Source organism: Chionomys nivalis, chromosome 13, assembly GCF_950005125.1.
Source record: "Chionomys nivalis chromosome 13, mChiNiv1.1, whole genome shotgun sequence".
NCBI classification, from domain to species: Eukaryota; Metazoa; Chordata; class Mammalia; order Rodentia; family Cricetidae; genus Chionomys; species Chionomys nivalis.
The window spans coordinates 28563743-28586587 of NC_080098.1; positions in this window are offsets into that span (position 1 = coordinate 28563743).

The window sequence follows — 22845 nt, forward strand, 5'->3', positions numbered from 1 at the left end:
GTTTTAGCCAATGACTTAGTAGATTATAACCAGGCTAGAAGAGATTCAGAGAGAGAGAGTGTGTGTGTGTAGGTGGAGTCAGGGAGATGCCTTGTAGCTGCCAAAGGAGAAAGATGCCTCTGAAATCTTACCGGTAGGTCACAGCCTCATTGCGATACACAGATTAATAGAAATGTGTTACTTTAAGATGTAAGAGCTAGCTAGATTTATGCTTAGGTCATTGGCCAAGCAGTATTGTAATTAATATAGTTTCTGTGTGATTATTTGGGCATTGGAAGCCAGGAAATGAACGAGCAGTCTCTGTTTACAGAGGGTAATGTAAAAACCACCCCAAATGTGACCTCCTGGATGAAAATATTAACGCACATCACTGAGTCTGGTTTTGCATGAATATACATCAGATAGCCAAATACCTGATCTCATTAACTAACTCATAAACATTTTCTGGTCATATTTACAGAGAAAGATAAATAGATAAGCTCTAGCTGGGCACAACATGTTTACTTTCTCTTCCTGTCCATGTGCAGATAAATGTACACATGATTGTGTTTGTGTGTTTTTAGCATTCTTTAGTAACAATTAAATAGACCCTGATACCAGGCAACCGTTACTTATCAATCAAACTTCCAATATTAGTAGTGTCTACATACTTTATCCAACCTACCTCCAAACAAAATTTCACATTCAGCAATGGTCTAATTTTCTATCTCATAGAGAATGGAAACAGCTGAATATTCTATCTAGTAAATGCCTTTGCTTTCTTTTGTCTAAACTCTGCCTCCATCAGTGTAAAGCTCCTGTCTTCCTCATGAAGGAAGTATTTGTACATAACAGGTCTATGCCACAGCTCTTCCCATGACTCTCATCTCCTACACCATCCTTCTTACCTTCACGTTGTCTCTTGAAGCCATTAGCATTCTCGAAGAAGCAATCCTAGTCCATTATGGTAACACTCACCTGTAATCAGAGATACAGAAAGGTGAGGCAGAAGGGTCACTAGTTTAAAATCTACCTGGACTATATAGTGATTTGGAGGCAACTGTGAGCAACTTAGTGATACCTTGTTTTAAGATTAAAAAAATCTATTTAATAGAGGCGAGGTTACATGTCCATGGTAAAGTGTTTGGTTATTATGTATCATCAAGTCCTGGGTTTAACTGCCTCATACCACAAAATAAAAGGAGGGACAGAAGAATGAGTAAAGGAAAAAGAAACACATTTAATAAGCTTCTTAGGTTAGGGAGTGTCAAATCTAGAGTCTTTTGCTTACTGGACAAGCATTCTATCATTCACAGCCCCCTCAATTTAAAGAAAAACTCCCCTTAAACTCTGAGACAGCTGCCAATTCCTTCTCCAGAACCGAATTTCTTGGATACTGTTTACTCTGTCTTTGTTTCTTCTCTTTCTTGTCACCATAAATCTCAGATAATCTGTCCATTCTGTGGAGGTATTTCTTCTCAGTGAAAAGGGAAGAGGAGGTCCCCATGTAGCAGGGCTCACACCTTCCAGAGCTTCCTGTTCTCAGTAGGTCTGCTGCAGCTCCTGAGATGTGAATTTGTCATGAACCTCCTAATGATAGCCTGGTGTTGGGCCACTGTTCTGTGACATTATGATTAGTTTGCATGGGAATCACCATCATATCTGGTATATAAAGAAGGCTATACAAAATGAAGTAATCACAGAAAAGGCTTGTTTCCATTTGATTTTCATTTTCTTTTCTAATCACATTCAAATTAAAGGAACAAGTAATCACTACCTGTTTTGTGGAGAGAAAATAAAAAAGAAGAAAAACTCAGAGCCTTTCCAAATTGGTATCACTGAGATTTTGAAGGGAAACATTACTATTTATGTTTCTACATTTTAAAAGCCAAGATTATGATCTTTCAGCATTTGGGGGCATTGAATATTTTGTTTTTACTTTTACTAATTCGTACAAACTAACAATTAGTATTTAAAAATAAAGAATCAGAGGAAATGGTTCCTTGGAGAAAAGATTTGCTGCAAAAGCATGATAACCTGAGTTTGGAACCCTAGCACCTGTGGAAAAGACAGACCTGTTGGATATTTATACCTAGAACCCTAGTGCCAGAGGGATGAGGTAGGTAGATCCTAGGTACTTACTGGCTAATGGACCTAGATCAGACTCTACAGCAACCATCAAGAGACCCTGTTTGTCAATACAAATTAGAGAAGGATTGAATAAAAGCACCCAATGTCAATGTTATTCTCTACCACTCACGAAGTGCATGGGCACATGAAGCTACATTACATGTGCTTATGCTTGCATATACCACACACACACACACAAACACACACATACATGCTTGTTCACATACATATCTAGTGCTTCCCAACTAGAAAAGTAACGTAGATACTATTCATCCACAAATCAACAATATTCTTTGCCTTGAATTTTGGAAATCTAATTAAAAAACAACCAAAACTAATCTCTGAAAGATAGAAAAGGGAAGTGAAGAGATTTCTCAAGGTAACAGTGAACAATGAGCACCATGGCCAAGAAGCATCTTTTTGCCTCCATAAACTGAGACTTCGGTCTTCTACTTAGAACCCAAAGACATTGGCTACTAGGAAGAACTGGAAAAGGAGTAGCTGATGCAAAATCTTCACTACATGGACAATCCTTCAATCCTTGTCTCTGAATTTTCCTTAATTCCCATCTATTCTGGCAAAGTGAATCTTCTCTTTTCACTACAGATATTGCTAGCTAGTTCAGGAATAACCTCCAGAATAGCAAAAAAATCAGCTGCCCCAAAGTAACATTACAATATCTCTTAATATTAAACTGCCCGTGTAACTATACTCCTACAAAGTAGACCACAATAACTGGGAGGTGGTACTTTCAGTGAAGTATTTGCCTTGCTAGCTTGAGGATATAAGTTAAGTGATCAGAGCCTACATCGAAATATCTGGGCATGATAAAACATAATTGTATTTCTAGCACTTAGGAGTAAAAGCCAAATGAATCTCTGGGGGTTGATGACTATCCAACCTATACTACAGGGTGAGCTCCAGGCCAGTAAGATAAAATGAAAAAATTCTAGAAACAAATAAATATGAATTCTTAAGCATTGGTAGGGAAGTAAAAATGGTAGCACAGATAATTATTGAATAACTACAGGGAATACTTTTGTGATATTGAGCTAATTTTATTATTTATTTCTAAATATTTTTCACAATATACTCAGATCAAATTCTTTCCCCTCACCCAATTCCTTCCAGATCCTTCCCATATTTCTGTCTATGCAACTTCATTACTTCTCTCTCTCTCTAAATCTCTCTCTCTCTCTCTCTCCCTCTCTATCTCTCACAAATTATTTTTGGATTATTGTTATTGTTCATGAGACAAAGCTATTATTTGTTCATTTCTTACATCTGAAGTCCTCTTCAATTGCGTCCTTGGCTTGAGATCCTTTGTCAAAATGCTTCAAAAATGTACAATTTTCTAACTTTTTCAAGATTAACTTTATATGACTAATGAATTTTTAATTAAAATCTTATAAATTTGCTTCCCAACATTATGATACTAAAGCCAGTCTCAAGAACATAAAGGCTGACTTGTTTTAGGAGTTGTGAGACATGGCAGCTTTACTACCAGTCATGGTAAATTTCTGCAGAACCTCTCAGATAAGCAAATTAGCTGGTGTTCTGGCTGAGCTACATTTTATCTGGTCTGCAGTGGTTGGTGTAGAAACTTATCATGTAAAACTACATAAGCTTACACACAATTCATACAAATAGAAGCAAAATCCAAATAATGTAGGGAAAATGTGCGGTTTATCAGAACAATGATTATAATATTATATCATCACTTTATCAATCATTAGCAATAAATCATATTCCTTTCAATTTCATGTCAACAGCAGTTACCTCAATAAACTGTCCAGTTAAAAATGAGAATAATAGAATTAACTAAGTCAAGTTTTCTTCTCTTAGGAGGCACATGTGAAATGGAGAAGCAATTGTTCTGAACCAAGTTAATACCTAGTAGGGAGACAGATGGGTACCTACCATCAGCTGTAAACAAAACTTAACCTGAGAGGCTAAGGGCATCACCAAGCACTGACATCACCAGCCAAGCCCCACTTGGTATGCCGAGCACATTGTTCTAATTAGAGAGCCATTTCCTTTGCACAGATGTTTTCAATTTAACAGACCACACTGATGTACAGAACAACAGAACAGCCCTTTGCCTCTTCAGCGACTACATCCCTTCTCTAAATCCAAAGAGTTAAATCTTTGAATTTTAGTTTGAATAAATGTTTTCTAAATGCAAAACCCCTCCAAAAGAAAGATAACGTATTCTTCCAAAAGGTAGCTTTATTTTGAAAACAATTATTCGACACAAAAAACCCTAAATCTCATCAAATTAAAAAAGAGTAAAGCATAAGAAATTAATCAACTTTATAAAGTGGATAAAGTGTAGATTCTGTTTACGATGCTTCTGTTTCTATGACTCTGGAAACTTCTATCTTTTTTGACTGGTGGCTGACTGCCCCTGGTTACATACCTACTGCATATCCAATTAAAGACTTTAGAAGAGAGAAGGAAGTGAACCCCAGATGCAGTTCTGTCAAATAGAGATAATGGCGAAGACTGGTTTTGTTTTACTTTACACATCACTTACTTTATTTATGTGGGGATATTGTGACTGGAGTATAACTATTTATAGGACATGAAACTTAAAATTGCAAGTGTGTTTCCAAGCCTGTGTAATTAACAACCTGCTACAGGACTCAGGAAAAAGCCAGTCTTTCTTACGCAATCTCTTAATGGATAACCCCAGGTCAAAGTGATGGGAACTTTTGTGTCTGACTATATTATCCCCTTCTTTAGATACTGAGGCTTTTTCAGTTGGGTTGACATTGTTTTCCCACTATTGTGTTGGTTTCCATGATACACATATGTACAATAGTTTATATGTGCTTTGTATTTACAATGAATATTTATATTGTTTCTGTACTGGAACCCAAAGCAAAGTTAATGAACTATTATAGCAAATGAACCAAACTGATAAGCAACACTGCTTGAACATGAATTTAGGCAGATAACAAGCACTCACATCTGTTAGACACATATCTGTGGTGAAACTTCAGTGTGATGAGTCTTAGCTTTTCCGTCAACGCACAAGTGTTCCAGTTGCTTCCCACGCTTGCTGACACTGATTTTTTTGCGTCCTTTTCTTTTTAGCCAGCTTAGAAACATATAATTTACACCAAAATAAGAACTTAGTGAGTCTAAGTTTTTTTAACTTGTACTTTGCAGTTTACATTACATCATGGTCCTTCACATGGATTTATTCCTTATCCTCATAAAATCCTTAGCCTTGACCTGCGGTTGTTATGATCATTGCCAGCTTAATTAGCTACAGAAACAAAACAACTCCCATGTAAAGCTCACGAATAAATAGCTGTAGCAACCACATGTTGTGGAATCTTTAAATTACTGTATTTTAACAACAGCTGCAGTTGCTCATGCCTTCAATTTCAGAATTCAATAGGCTAAGCAAGAGGATTGGAATGAATTCAAGACCAAACTATTCTAGAGAGTGAAACCTTGTCTAAATTATCTGGAAAAGAAACCCTAGCTGCGTAACTATTGATCAAAACCTGGAGAAGGAGGGGACAGTTATGAGTGGACAGTTTTCCTTAGGGATTTCACCCCTGGCAGGCTACCACCATCCTCAAGTGTATGATCATGAACCTATACATATAAGGGAAGCACCACCTGGAATCAGTGAGTGGTGTTCGATTTTTTTTCTTTTTTTTTTTGACAGGATTTCTCTGGAGCTTTGGAGCCTGTCCTGGAACTAGCTCTTGTAAACTAGACTGGCCTTGAACTCACAGAAATCTTCATGCTTCTGCCTGATTTTCTTTTTTTCTTTTTTTGGTTTTTCGAGACAGGGTTTCTCTGTGGTTTTGGAGCCTGTCCTGGAACTAGCTCTTGTAGACCAGGCTGGTCTCGAACTCACAGAGATCTGCCTGCCTCTGCCTCCCAAGTGCTGGGATTAAAGGCGTGCGCCACCACCGCCCGGCCTGATTTTCTTTTATTACTTTTAGTTCTATATAGATATTAATAAGTGAGACCAGAATTAGTAGTATCCCATGCAAATTTTAAGTTGCTTTTTATATAATACTTGACAGATGTTCAAGTTAAATAAATACATTATGTCAGACATTGTTTTATAACATTTTTATTGTGTATTAAACATGCTAATTTATTTGTCTTAACTTCCTTCTTTTTATGCTGTTTATGCTACTGTTGTCCTGACTTAAACATGTCTCATTGCCTTTTTTCTTTTTGTGGCTTTATTTTTGAACACATAACACATTTTCTCTGTTGCTAAACATCTCTTCCATATGGAAGAGTATATAAAGAAGGTTTGCAAATACTATCTTTAATATGCAAACATACAGTTACTTAAATTTTTCTCTTGGGCAAAGATATCAATATATGAATACATTTTATTAACTTGGAATTTCCAAAACTGTCTTATTCAATTATGTAATCTAAGCTGAAGAGCAATGCTGAGCAATAAATGAAGTTTACTAGCTTCTGCTATGGTTCTGCTCATCATAAAAAGGTGCTGGTAATTATCTTTAAAGCCTTCAGTGGTCTGGGACCTGGCTACTTCAGAGTTGTATTTCATTGGTGTCTGCTCTGTAGTTATGACTGAATGGATTTGATCTGAATTCTGTTCCCAGCATGGGATGCTGAAGAATTAGACACAGATGCCTGTCTTCTTCGTGGTTTTCACCAGACTTAGAGGTGAGGCCAAATATTCTTTCTCACTAATCTGGTGATATTGCAAAAGCCCATGTATATTTTATTACAGAGGATTCCTGATGTTCATAATCTGCTGGCCCTAGTCAAATTGTTCACTGCGTGTACATTTCATAAGAACGTTTTGTTAGTTTAACCTAGTCTCTCTCCTCAATGTCTCTTTTTCTTGACTATAGATAGACTGAAGTATAGAAAGCATAGATTTTAAAAAGTGAAAATAAAATCAAGCATTTTATATTTTGACATCAAACAGTGGATTTTACTTTATTTGTTGTAAATTTTAAATCTAGTAGAATATTTTTGTTAGCAAAGGACAAAGTTCAGGCAGTAAATCTAGAAATCTTTTTCTACAGGACCAAAAGCAAAACTTAAAAGAATAGTTTAAGTTGTGTAAAACATATTTCTATATTCTAAGAAATATAATACCCTAGCAAACTCAGACAAGAAAAATAACCAGAATCAAATTCACTTCTCTCAGATATAGAGTGTTACAATGAAACAAAGTATTTGAGGCTTTTGGCAATTTCTTGCCTGAGAGTGTATTTTCATAGGTGATAAAATGAATAATCACAATGTATCAGACTCAGTGTCTACTACTGAATGAGCCCATCCCCTCTTGAAATCTGACTTTTCCTTGATTCTTCCATTTCTTTCATCTACACTGTAATATCATGAGACATCACTATAGGTATCTGGAGGCCTGTCTCTATGACCAGCAGCCAAGAAGGACACACAGTTCTCAAAAAGATTCTGGGCTTGCAGGAATGGGTTGGTTACATTTCAAAATCAAGAAAAGTTGAGTGTATCATATCATTCCATTTGAGATACTTTGTCTGAACAGGGTGTAAGAAAATAATGGTAGTGCTGACAAGAAAGACTGCACATTACTGAGAACCAGAAAAGTTTACTCTCATATCTTTGATTTTCATAGCATCTACCATTCTTAGACACCAGCAAACAATTTTGGCCTCTTCTTTCAGATGTTTAGAGCCGTGAGAGTTGACATAAACCCACAATCCTATGGATACTTAGATACTGGGTCTTCAGACCAGGAAGGTGTATTCCATAAAACTCAGAAAGAAAAGAGAGATGGAGATTGAATAGCTAGAAGAAAACAGATGCCACTTGCCAGTTTGACTGAATGTTAGATAAGACAAAACTATATCACAAAGAGGTAAACCAATTTACTTGTTTTTGAATGATTGATCAGTGTTTGGGTAGTCAAGAACAGGTCCACCTGAACATTTCAAATGACTCTGTACATTCTTGGAGGGAGCATAAAAGTCTAGGTATATATGAAGCCTAGTTTAATTAACACAAAAGCAGTAGAAATGAAGAACCCATTTGCAGTAAAGAGATGTTTATATATTAAAACTTAGAGATGGGTTGGTAATTAAATGATTTATAACATGCTTTAGATGGCAGGATCATTACAGTTTTTCTGACCTTTTGAACTGTTGAAATCTAAGACCTATTTCAGCCTATATATGTTTATTTCCTCTAATATCTATTAGGAGGGAAACAAATAGCTAAGGATTCTGGTGACTGTAATTTGAGAAATGGACACATTCTTTGGAATTAAGGTACCACTTTTGGTTAATTTGTTCAGTCACTTCACTTATTCACTCATTCTTTCATTATATAATTTGGGAACTGATGCAACTTAGTTTTGATGAAATGATTTGGTTCACTTATCACCAGAAGCAGAACTGGACGTCATTATCGCTATTCTTCACAAAGACTAATGTCATATGCAATACAGAACACCACTCCTCTCTTTGAGCAATGAGTAGATAGCTAAAACGACCTCTTGTGTATCAATTCACGGTGTCCAGCTAACATACTCTGCAAGAACCTGCTTGCAATTGCCTCTTATCAGAAATCACTTAATGTCCTCTCCCTGCATTCTGTCTTGCCTCTGACCTACCTGCCATTCACATCTTCCTCTGATTTGTATTCTGAAGCACTACTAATGTATGTGAGTTGCAGAGGAGCAATGACTCATCCACTTGGAAAATTGTATCCATATCTTATCCTGTGTCACTCTATGCCTATTTTGTAGCATAATGATGCTATATATTGATACTTTAGTCATTTTCATACCAAGAAGCTGATTTTGTCATATAAGTAGGACCTTTACTTAAAATGTACCAGTGGGAATTCTTATGCCTCTGGGTTTTTTCATTTGTTTGGGTTTTTTTTTTTTTTTTTTTTTTTGTGCAGAAGCCATATGGTATTGGAAAAGGAGAAATACCTTGTAACTAGAAGATTAACCAAACTTTTTTGAATCCAGGTTAAATAATACAAGGTAATAGATGGATAGGATTGTGTCCTTTTTGAAATCATGGCACAAGTTAGTAAAACTGTGTGGTCAGTGAAACAGGAATGCAAGACTATACATGTGTTTAATATGACGTTAACAGAGGACAAAGTAAAGGGAACGTACATCAGTGTCAGGAAAAAGCTTATTTATATTACCTAAAGTATAAGTCTATTCATACATAGCATTTAAAAAAATCTCTTTTTCTTAACATTTTCTTTGGACAACATTGGACCTCTATTTGGAGCCTCCTTTATTGGCTGATTTGTTTTGTTACTATTTTATTATAGCCCATTGAGTATCATTTGCTGTTGCTTTCACAAGCATGGGTGGGGGATGGTTTGCTTGAACAAACACAAGTCAGGAGTGGCACCACTAGAGAACGACTTGTAAAACTACATCTCGGTTGGTAAATTATATGTAGCAATTGTCATGAAGTTGGCCAATATATTTAAAAATATTTTTGAGACTAAGTGGTGGCACACAGATTTCAGCACTTATGGTGTGGAGATAGAAGGGTTAGGAATTTGAGTCCAGCCTAAGCTACATAAAATTCCATCCTCTCTTTCTCTCTCCATATGTGTGTGTGTGTGTGTGTGTGTGTGTACAGCTTGAGTTCTATTTGATCTAATATTAAACCTCTTCCAGTTCTTTTTGCATCAAGTAAAATTTTGTGTATGTGAATGAATTATTAATTTCCGAAGATTTTAAGTTTTATTTTAGAATTTCGTTGCCTTTAACATAAGGTACTATGTTCAGATATAGATATGCTCTTTTTTTAAAAAAAAATGAGCCTTGTTATTTAATCCAGTCTTCTGAATTTTTTTTTGAGATTATAGCATATTTACATCATTTCCCCTTTTCTTTCCTCTTTCCAATCCCTTCCATTTACCCTCCTCTGCTCTCTTTCAAATCCATGTTCCCTATTTCATATATATATATACATATGTAAATACATCCTACTCAATCTATATAATGTTATTTTATGCAGATGTTTTCAAGGCTAATAATTTGATTTTTTTTTTTTTTGGTTTTTTTTTTGGTTTTTTCGAGACAGGGTTTCTCTGTGGTTTTGGAGCCTGTCCTGGAACTAGCTCTTGTAGACCAGGCTGGTCTCGAACTCACAGAGATCTGCCTGCCTCTGCCTCCCAAGTGCTGGGATTAAAGGCGTGCGCCACCACCGCCCCGCTAATAATTTGATATTGAACAATCAGTTTAGTATATTTTAATCAGACTGCAAGATCAAGTGTGCATACATATTTCCAATGAAATAGTAAAAGAATGATTGTTGATAGAAACTGCAAAGAAATATATGAATTGTGCATTGTTTCAAAACAACAAAACCTGGTGAAGATGTATAATGACAGAAGATGCCATTTACTTCCTGTGGGACTCCAAAATGATGCAGTCACTTTGGAAAACTATAGAGCAGCTTTATAAAACTAAATGCATATTAGCCTTGTGGTCCATTCATCGTGCTCTTTGGCAATTCCTAAAATTACCTTAAAAGTAAAACATACAAGTGCACACACAGAGACACACATAAACACAAGCATAACACACATACACATCAATAGAGAATTTTGAAGCAGTTCTTCAAAAACTAAGAGAGAGAAAAAAACTAGATCTTTGAGGAAGCAAATAAAAATACAATGTGAAATAATAATAGTAATAATGATAGCAATAATAATTAGTGCTAAAGAGAAATGACTGATTCAACTAAAAATTTCAGAATGCAAACTGAAAGACATGCTAAAACGTTAAAAAAAAAAAAAAAAAAAAAAAAAAAAACTCCAGCCGGGCAGCGGTGGTGCCGCCTTTAATCCCAGCACTTGGGAGGCAGAGGCAGGTGAATCTCTGTGAGTTTGAGACCAGCTTGGTCTACAAGAGCTAGTTCCAGGACAGGCTCCAAAGTCACAGAGAAACCTTGCCTCGAAAAACCAAAAAAAAAAAAAAAAAAAAAAAAAAAAAAACCCAAAAAAGAAAGAACTCCATTTGAGAAGCATGTACTATGTTTCTTTTTTTTTGGATTTTCGAGACAGGGTTTCTCTGTAGCTTTTGGAGCCTGTTCTGGAACTAGCTCTTGTAGACCAGGCTGGCCTCGAACTCACAGAGATCTGCCTGCCTCTGCCTCCAGAGTGCTTGGGTATACCATGTTTCTTATGAACTCCCAAAAGAGGATTACTGGAATAGGCAAAACTATAGGAACAGTAATGTATCAGTGGTTACTGTAATTGATATGGGGATGAGCACATAAAACACAAAGGATTATTAGGACAGTGCAACTCTACTGCATGACGCTATGGTCAGTGACTCCTTACAGAAGCAAATGACTGTGGTTAATAATTATGTACAATTGAGATCAATTGACTGTAGCAAGTATAGTGTTCTGGTTTCAGAATCTGAATCTGGTGGAGGTTTTACATACACGGGCCCAAAGGATAACTTTTGAAAACTCCCTATACATTCTGCTCTATTTAGCTGTTAACGGAAAGCTGTTCTCAAGCACAAGGTCTCTTTGTTTTAAATAGCACAAAGTTATATAAAAAAGCCCAGTTTAAAAATAACCACACATGGAACACTGTTCTTTTTACTTAAAGATTGTGTGTCTTCCTTCCATCCGAATATAGATGCTACTCATCCACAAAATCTGAACTGATAAAGTCTTTTAAGGTACTTGTCAGCATAATCATGCCCCCTATTTATCATTTATCAGTCTTTGTGTAGTTTTCTTTGCATTCCCTATATTGCATTTATATATATATATATATATATATATATATATATATATATATATATATATATATATATTCCTATCTCTCCAGTAGGCTGTGGTAGAACTCAGTACAATACTGAAGTCCCATTCATTAAGGATGACTGAGCTTCATGATACATGTTGATTAAGAATAAATGGGCACATAGATCGTTAAATTTCATAAAAATGATTTCCCTTTTCTGTTGTAATTTACCATTATTTTTAATTCCATCTGTGATTCTGTGGATTAACATGATCTAGGAAGTTCTGCTTGATACTGGCGAGGAGGAGGATGAGTCTTGCCAGCTGTGCGTAACTAGTCTCCATTCAGTCTTTGAAATATTTCCAGTGCCATGCTGACGACTAAGATATGCAGCTCTGTTTAGAGATGCCTTGATTACACAGCACCAGTATATAATAATACGCACATCCATCTGGTTAATAAGATATTTGAGACAGCAAAGAATATTTGCAGTACCCTAAATTCAGGCATGACATGTCCACACTGACTCAGCATGTTCCATTTTATCTGCCTACATTGCTGGGCCATTGAAAATGCGTGGATTTGTGTCCTGGTTGGTCTTTTCAGATGAAAATTGACTTAAATTCTCATCACCAGTATACACTAGAGTGAGAACTCAGACATAGAAATGGAGCTCTGCTTTTTGTGGATCCTCCCCTACCAAATGGAGGCAATGAACCTTAATTTCCACTTACCTTTCTATCACTTCTTGGCACAGATTCTTGTTGCTTCAAATGCAGCTACTAATCTGACCAGAAATGAAAATACCAGTCAATAATCTACTCCTTTCAAGCTCTGATTCTGACTGATGTATTGGTTCTAATCTGATAAGAAAATTATCAATGCTGAGATGAGTGATATCTTTAAGAATCGTTGTAAAGAAATTATTTATCACCTTGCTTCCTCAGTAGATCACCAAATCTTTAGAGAGATAGACGGTGACTTTTAGTGTCCCCCACCTTTACCTAGTAAAAGGTAGGTCCTAGTTGAGTTTCTCATATGCTATACTATTCAATCTATTCTTCAATACAGTAAAGTTCTTTTACCATCCTGAAAAATTCACACCAATTGCTTGTCTTGTGACAAATAGCAGCCCTGAAACAGACATACAAGTAACATTTTATGTACTCAACAGGTTATATTTAGCAATATATATTTACATATAAATACATATTAATATAAATCTGCATATGCAAAGGCATTTAATCAAAAGAAAAGCCAAGAATTTGAAGAAGATAAAGGAGGGGTGTATGGAAGGGTTTGGAGGGAATACCAGGAAAGAAGAAAAGTAATTAAATTATAGTCTCAAAAATAAACACCATCAAAAGAATAATTTTGTTTTAAAGAATAAGGTGTTGGCTCTGTGGCTGGAGAACTTTCTATACAAGCTTAAGGATCAGTGTGTGAGTATCCAGAATCCACTTTAAACTAGATATAATAATCTCAACAGTCATATGGTAAAATGGTAGGCAGAAGCTTTTTTCTACAGAGTAGAAAACTGGGCTAGCACTTGAAGGTTGTCTTCTGACCTTGACACATGCAATTTAGAATGCACACATGCTCACACATATATTCATATATCCATATGTATATACATGCATACGTACCTAAATACTGAATCTTTAACTCACTGAACTTACTGTATATTTTACAAATATTAAACATTTATTTTTACAATCCTGGTTTGCTACCTTTATTTTTATTACTATTTTTACAACAAATTTTCTAGACTTGTCATTGTACTGCTTTAATCTTAAACATATTAATAACTTGCAAATATACCATATTGGCAAAATTTACAGACAAGAGATATGACTTCAAAGTGAAATTAAACAAGATGCTCGTGTGGTTACCACTGTATTTTAGAAATAGAATATTGCCCACTCTTGACATTCTGAATAAAGACTTAACAATAACATCTGTGGTAACAAATGGACCCTGATTTTTTTACATAATAATTTTGTTTTTTCATAAAAACCTATAATCTTTATTAGATATATTGAATTAAATTAGATTTATTACATAGGTTTATTGGAGATTTTATAAAAATATATACTCATTTTCTACTTACATTGTACTGACAAAGGTATTAAAGACAATCATAGACAGAAAAGCATGTAACACTGTGTTGTTTATGAATTTAAAATAGTCATATAAACTTTGGATGATGAGTTTTATTTCTGTTTCCAGTTTTGTCATTTATTATTTTATAAAGTATATATTATTTTATAAAGTATAAATATTCTATGTAGTATTCCCCCAGAATATTTTACCTGAAAATTTTACTTAATACAGTAAAAACATATGTGTTCTTTCTACTATGTTCTCAGGTAGCACAGGATCGATGTTAGTATAGCTGTGATCACCCTTCTCAACTTACATCCCACTATCCACATTCTGATGTTGGTATTTTATGTCAAAAACTGAGCCTTGTCTTATCTCACAAGGGCTGTGGACTTCAGAGTATTTATACAATTCTCAATGTCTTTGCTTGTATATGTCCATGGCAGGCATTTTCTCTCTGAAACCATCTTTCTTTTTCCTGATGCATTGTGTAAGAGTTTCTAAAATAAATGGCAAGGTCAGGCATGGAGAGAAGCCTGTTGCTATCTGAAGGCAATGAATTTTTTTCACACTATTAAAATTATGTAACTCTTCATTATATATTTTCAGAATTTTGAAAAGACTCTCCACTTAGCTGCCAAAGATTAGAGATTTGTTTTATTTTCTTTTAGTACATTCATAGATGCAATGTGATCTTTAAGACATAGAAATAAGGAATTTATTGATCTCTATTTACTTCAAATAATGCTCATTGGGTATATCTTAAAGTCTCAATTCAGTCTTAGGCCCAACTGAGTTTATGTTAGATATCACCAGCCTGTCAGTCACAGCTCTGCATCTGTCTTTTATATCCCCAGTTTAATTCTTATGCTCTATTTACATTGCTTACATTCTATGAATATTTTTCATTTTCAGATACACTTATCAGTTCATTAACCTTACTTAAATTTGTATATACATCAAATTTTACATTCAATTAATTGATTCAATTTTCTATCTCAGTACTACTTTTTTACATCTGTTTGACCATCCTAACTAATTCATTGCATTGCCAATATAATTTTTATTTTGTATTATTTTGTATTTATGTGTATGGGTGTTTTGCATGCATATGGATCTTTTTACTACATATATGCTGTGCCCATGGAGGTCAGAAGAGAGCATTGAATCCTCTTGAACTGGAGTTATAAAGAGTTGCAAGTTATCATGTGGTTATTAGGAACCAAAGCCTGGTCCTCTGAAAGAGCCACCAGTACTTTAAATTGCTTAGCCTTCTTTCCAACCCCTATGGCTACATTTGTAACCATAATTTCATACCACCTAATCATTGTGAAATAACTTTTTTACACACTGTGAAGATTTGTCACTTAGATTGGTTTAATAAATAACTAACAGCCAATAGCTAGGCAAGATTTGGGGGACAGAGTGGAAGGTTGGAGACTCAGAGAGTCACCAGCCAGATGAAGAGAAAGCATCACAGGGAGTACAGAGTAAAGGGAACCAAGTCACATGAAAGAATGTAGATTAAAAGACATGGGTTAATTTAAGTTGTAAGGGCTAATTAGTGGCAAGTGTAAGTTATAACTGAGCTTTAATAATTAATAATAAATATCTGTGGGGTTATTTTGGAGCTTGCTGGTGAGACACAAAAAGCCCACCTGCACCTAAATCTCCTTCTTTTGTTTGTTTATGTCAAAACTCTCTAGTGTGTCAGGTCCGAAGGAAGTCTCATTTCACCAAATTCTTGTAGTTAGACAGAAACTAGCATCCCTAAGGAACTTAGGATGTCAGGTCTCCTCTATCAAAAGAATTGTTTCCTTTATCAGTAGCAGTAGGGATAAATGACTGTCTGTGGCGCCCACTATCATACCTGTTACCGTACAAAAGCACATGCTGACCTCCAGGATCCCTCAGCACCATAAGCGTCTGAACCACATTTCAGAGTTTGTTATGGCACCCTGGCTCCTCTCAGCTATTCTTGCCTCTTTCTCTACCCTAAACTTCTCCAGCTCTCAGTTTTCCTCCCCCAAACTACTTCTTTCTCATTCTAACCCTGTTATTTCACCTATGCTCTCTCTTTGATCTCTTTGTATGTATATCTTTCTCTACCTCTTTTTCTCTGTCCTCTGATAGCCAGACCAGTTGCTGGCCATGTTTAGTCTATTCCTTTCTGCTCTGGACTCTTCCAGATGCCTCTGGCTGTTCTGTCACCATAACTACAATAAAAGTTGTCCCTTAACAATACCATGGAGTGGTCAATTTGTCAGTTTATACATGGTGGACTAACACTTTGGAAGTCATCAGAGAATGTGTGACTAGGCATTCCAGATGTCTAACCCAATTTCTAACGTAAGACAGAGATGTATTAAAATTCTTTTCCTATTTGGAGTTATGTAACATATGGGTTTTAAATCCTTTCACTAGAGAAAGTAAATTCAAAGTGGCACTCTGAATCAATCAGTTTTAAGGCCTAAAAAACCATAATTTCCTGATTTGTTCACACATTAAAATGTAACCTTTTAGGCATTTTTATTACTTAGAGGATAGGACCCACTTGGCAGAAGCCCTCGGTCTAAATTTCCAGGAATCTTCTTACACTTTCAACCTCACCTGTTTGCCTCACTGCCTCCCACCTTCTGGGATTCATGGTTTCTCATCAGGGTGAAATGGCACTAATTGTCTCTTATCTGATACGCTAGAAAATAGATCTTATAAATACAACCCAACGTATATTCATTTAAATACCCCCTTTAGTTCCTCCAACATCCTGCCTGCTTTCTCTCTTTCATTCAGATATACATATAATGTATGTCACTAGAGTCAATAAATAGATTTTTCTCTTGTAAATCTTCAATTATAATTAATTCAGTACATTTCAACCAAATCCAAACTTTTTTTTGTTATTTCAAGGATACTTTTTGAAAAATGCAATGTGTTGCTTTAAACAACATTCTCTTAATATTCATTTGGGTTTTATATATTTTTCTTATTCCAATTTTCAAGAAAACCCTCCCTAGGCACACATTATGAATAACGGCAGCAAAAGCATATCTTAAAATGATTATAATAACATTCCACAATCTTTTGTGTTACTACCAATATTTCCCTAATATCAGATTGTTACTTTATATTAAATTTTGCTCATAATAATCTAGAAACTTTTATTTTGGGATATTCATGGTATAATTAACCAAAAACAATACATTCCATTGCACTTATTCCTATGGTTGCATGTACCTATATTGTTACATTTTCCCTAAAGCTCTTCTTATTCTGGGCTATATTAATAGAAATCTAGCACATATATCCATGATCACTGAAGCACTTCAAATGTCCCAAGTGCAGAAAATAAAAGGAGACATGTTTGTGGATTGCTCCCTTAGACTGAATGCATGTCAGCGGTTTGCTCCACTCCTCCCTCAAGTGTGCACAGCTTCTTTCCTCTGTCCATCTGTTTCTTTCTTTATCTGTCCCTTAAGAACTGAGTCTGAAAATAAGCAGCTAAAGCTTGGCTTTATCTTTCCCTCCATTGCATACCCAAAGCAGCCACTAATCTGAATGACAATTTTAATTTTCAGGTGATTATTCTTCAGTGTTTGTACCTAGACATACAGCCATAGCTAATGTGTAATGCACTGTTGACAATTTAAATGTCTATTATCTCCTTGTCCACATCATTTGTAGCCTTGCTTTTCGATTATATTTCACATCTGTAGAACTGCTAAGTGTACATATAGATGATTTCATTGATATTAGTTACTTTATAAGTAAACCAATATTTTATATTTTACCTGTGAAATAGCTATTTTTTTACATAGCTACCTTTTTTGTGATTCTGTAAGGAAAAAGTTTTATAGGTGCAAATTAGTGAACTTGTGTGGGGTTTTCTTCTCATTCTTCAGTTAAATTAAGTGAAAGTTGATTTTGAAAATTTGCATTTTAACTTTTACAAGGTGTTGTGAAATTTCTATCTGTAGTTATTACAACAACTTTTACTGCAGTACTGTTTTCTATGTCTTTATGCAAAAGGTGATATTGGACTCTGATGTAGGAGGTCTTTCTGTCTATGTGTTGCTTTTATTAATGAATAAAGAGCCTTGGCCTGTTGATAGGGCAGAACTTAGATAGGCAGGGAAGATGGAACTAAATTCTGGGAGGAAGAAAACAGAGTCAGAGAGATGCCATGGATCTACCGCCAGAGATAGACATGCTGGAAGTTTGCTGGTAGGCCATGACCTCATGGTGAGACACAGATTAATAGAAAAGGGGTTAAATTAAGATGTAAGAGTTAGCCAATAAGAAGCTAGACCTAATGGGCCAAGCAGTGATTTAATTAATAAGTTTCTGTGTGGTTATTTCAGTTCTGGGCAGCCAGGATGAACAAGCAGCCTCCTCCTACAGGACTCAGTCATCTGGTCCTATGTATTGATTAGTATTGCATTGTATGTTATTATGACTTATTTGTATTTCTTTCTGTGATAAAGATGCTCACCACTTTTATGAGCAGATTCAAATTTCTTATTTTAGTCTGAATCTTATTTTCATCTATTTTTCCTTTTGTCTACATTGTTTCCTCTTTATATATGAGAAGTTCAGAATTTTCATAATTATATTTTCTTTGCTTATATAAATCATAGATTATATTTTCCTCAGATAATGGCCTATTTTTTTCAGTTGTATAATTGCATTTGTATTACATGGAACTTCTGGTTTTTTGTTGTTTATAGTGTTTTGTTTTCTTTTATTTTCTGAAACAGGGTTTCTCTGTGTAGTCCTGGCTGTTCCGGAACTCACTCTGTAGGCCAAGCTGCCCTGGACCACAAAGATCTGCCTGCCTCTGCCTCTGCCTCCTGAGTACTGGTATTAACAGCTTGTACTACAACTGTCTGGCTAAACTTATTGAATTTTAATGATATCAGGATCATTAACTTCTTGATGTTTTGGTTGTGAGCCTACCCATTAACAGCTGAACCATCTGTCCAGCTCACTAAATTATTTTTTTAATGTGTCTTTACTATGGTTCAGCTAAAAAAAAAAAAAAAACTCCTTCTTCAAATTTTGAAATATTTTTATTTCAAAATCATTATGTTTCAATAGTTATCTATATCTTTTCAAACTACATCTTATTGAAAATAGATTTTTTTGTTGAAATATAGTCTGATAATAACTTTCTTCCATAATTCCTCCAAGATCTTCCCAACTTCCCCACTCACCAAAATTAATATCTTTTCTTGTGCTCACCCATTAGAAAACAAATGGGTACTCATAGCCAGCCATAACTTCAGGAAATGAGATACCTTGGAATGTTCATCCCAAAAGGAATTTCCCTTTCAGATTCTTCCCCTCAGTGATCAGGTAACTTTGCAGAAGAGAAGGCAGAAAAACTGTAAGAGCCAGAGGGACTGGAGAACACCAAGAAAACAAGGCCCTCTAAATCAATGTGCTCAAAACTCATAGGAACTGACAGAGATTGAGGCAAATGTGCAGGGCCTGCACGGGTCTGCACTATGTTCTTTGTGTAGGCATTGTGACTTCCAGTTTAGTGTTTCTGTGGGATTCCTAAGTGTGTACATGAGTGGGTATCTGGGTTTTGTGTGCGTATGTGTGTGTGCCTTCTCTTGACTTTTTCTTTTGTTTATTTGTTTTGTTTAATTCCAATGTGTTAGTTTTGTTTTATCTCATTATATTTTAGTTTTATCTTATTATTTCCCTTAGAAACTTGGTTGTTTTCTAATGAGGGACAGAAAGTGAGTGTATCCAGATGGGACAAGAGATAAAAATGACCTGGGAATAGTGAAAGGAGGAAAAACCACAATAGGGCTATATATGAAAAAAAAATCTATTTTCGATATATGGGAAAAAAGACTTCTAAGAGAAAAAGAGAAATATATAAAAATAAGATAAAATAAAAACAAACAAAGCTGAGTAGGACAAAAAAAAAAAAACAACTAGCTAAACAACAGAAAACAAATGAGCAGAAAAAGCAAGAGCCAAAGAAAAGCAGAAGAAAGTCATACAGATGTAAAGACAAACAAAGAGGCAGATGGAGAAATTCTGTAAAACTCACAGTATATAATCAAAAGACCTGTACACTAAAGAACAATTTTTAAATGCCCAGACAAAACATTATGAGACAAAAAGTTACACAAATCAAAACAAAACCCCTCCAAAAATACCACTGGGTTCATTTTATGTCGGCCGTCTACTGCTAGGCATGGATCCCATCATTAAGAGTGGTTTGTATACCCAGTGAGACTCTATTGGAGAAAATTAATTTTTTGTTTATGAGTGGTTATCAATTGGAGATAACTTCTGTGTTAGGAATATGAGCTTGTGTATACTTCCACTATCCGTGTGGGAACATCATCAGGCCCAGACTTGTGATGGCCCTGTGAATGCTGCCAAAGATTCTGTAGGTTCAAATGTAAATAGGTCCTGCTCTGTTTAAATGGCCTTGTGTATTGATATCCTTCATACCCTCTGACTCTTATAATCTCTCTTCCTTTTTTTCCAAATAGTTCTCTAAGTCATAAAAAGGGGAAGTTGATGGAGACATTCCATTTAGGAACCAGCGTTCCAAGGTCTGTCACTCGACACATTGACCAGCTGTGGGTCTCTGCAGTCATTCCCATCTATTGGAAGAGGAAGCTTCTCCAATGATGGCTGAACAAGACACTGAACTAGGAGTATAACAAAATATCATTAGGTGTCGTTTTGTTATTACATTCCTTTGGCAGAACAGTAATACTTGTATTTTAAATAGGTCCATTATATATCTTAGTCAATTGGCTGCCCAAGCAGTGTGGAAGATGGTTTTTATCATGGAATGGGCTTCAAATCCAATCAGATATTTGTATTCTTGTTGCACTAGAATATCCTGCAGGCTACACACCATTGTAGATCAAAGGGTTTGTTTCTGGGTTGACATTTGCATTTCTCTATTGGTAGCATACAGAGTACATTCCTGTAACAAAAATGTTTGGATGCAGGGGTGGAGGCTCTAGGTAGGCACCACCTCAGCTTCTCCATGTTCAATGATTTATCTAAATATTTTCTTCAAAAATAAGGTCTTATCATCAGTTTGTAATAAACAATCAGTAGCCCCAGCATTATCCTAATTTTCATGGGGAGGGAGGTGGTTAACTATGCTTTTCAAAGAAGAAAAATATTAACAGTTTCATCATACATGTTTATAAACCCCTCCAATTGCCAGATTTATAGCTAGATCTATATTTTTTTGTATATTCATGTTTGGCTTACATGTTATTCTGTGTGTCACACGAGTTTCTGGTGCCTGAAGATGCAAGAAGAAACCTTTCGGTCCTCCATAGATGTAATTAAAATGGCTGTGAACCTCAATGTAGGCGCTGATAAATGAACCCTGGACCTCTAGAAGAGCATTGCTTTTTGCTGGTAAGTCATCTTTCCAGACCCTAGGTTTATCTTTTATTTTATCTTTCTGTAGAATATGAGTTAGTTAAGGATGTATCTTATAAATATTTATAATGAATAGCCAGTTTCCATGAAAAGTTGTCAATAGTCCCTCCTTAAGCTATTGCATAATTGTAGTCCCTTTCCTTGGCAGGTCACTGCACACAGGTGGGTGCTTTTTATGGTTTTTGATTATCGTCCATTTATGTAGTCTTCTCTTCACCACTTCTGCGCTGCCATTACTGCATTTAACTAACATTTGACAAAGGTAAACTACATAGCCCATTCTTTTCATGAGAATATTTCTAGCTTCTTTCTTTCTTTTTTTTTTTTTTTCCTTGTTTGCTTGGATACGTGTTGTCAAGACTTCTGATACTTCCTCTGACACTAGTTTTGTGCTGTTGGCTAATATCCATCACTAATTAGTTCTCCTAAATAGCGATGATATTATCCTTTAGAGGTGTAATATAACCAAGATTTTTTTTACTATATTTATAGTTAAAAATAAACTGGCATTCAATGGATGCTATGAAAACATTAGAACACTTAAAATTTCCCTTGTGGGCTGGAGAGATGGTTCACTCATTATGAATGATTGAGGTGCAAGCATAAGGACCTGAATTATAATCCACAGCTCTAGATTTGTAGTGAGATAAAGGAAGTTCTCTAGTGCATTTCTCCTCCAAAGATAAGCCTACCTTTATGTGTTTCTTAAATGTCTTAGTACTCTGCTTCCTTACTGGTTCTTGTAATATACAAACATTCAAAACCCATTTCAAGAAGCTTTCCCTGAGCCAGAGAGGCAGCCTCTGTCACTATACTAGCTTCTATAATTGTTTCTTTTCCTCTGACTGAAAATGAGTCATTTGATTCTAGGTAAATGCTTTGGTAGTGCTATATGCTTGTTGAAATTCTCCAAACTTAACATTTATCTTCAAATATATCAGAATATTCTCTCCACTAGAGTATAGCCATAATCTGGTGAATCAGAGACTTAGAAGACTATGTAGTTATAAATTTGGAGCCAACAAAATAAGAGGTGAGATTAGGATCGATTGGAAGGTGTTATTCACACAGCAGAGCTGCTGGGAATGTTTATAAGACCCAACACATCTCTAATAAGTTGGACCAAAGAAACATTGCATGATAAATATGTGAGACACAGAAATAAATGAACTTATGTTTTCAGAAAGAACCTAAAAGAAAACACATCATTATATTTAGCCAGTATTAAAAATAAATTAAAATAATGTAATTATTCAATAATGATTAAATGAATCCACTGAAAGCAGCTGGTCTTCCTTTCCTCTAGTTTAACACACATATACACGATTTAATCATGAGCCTGGTATGCGTATATGTTCAGTCATGGTTCACTTCTTGTTTATACAGGAAAAGAGTTTTCTCTGTTTTTGAGCTAAAGGACCCTTTGCCCCATCTAATCTTTCTGTA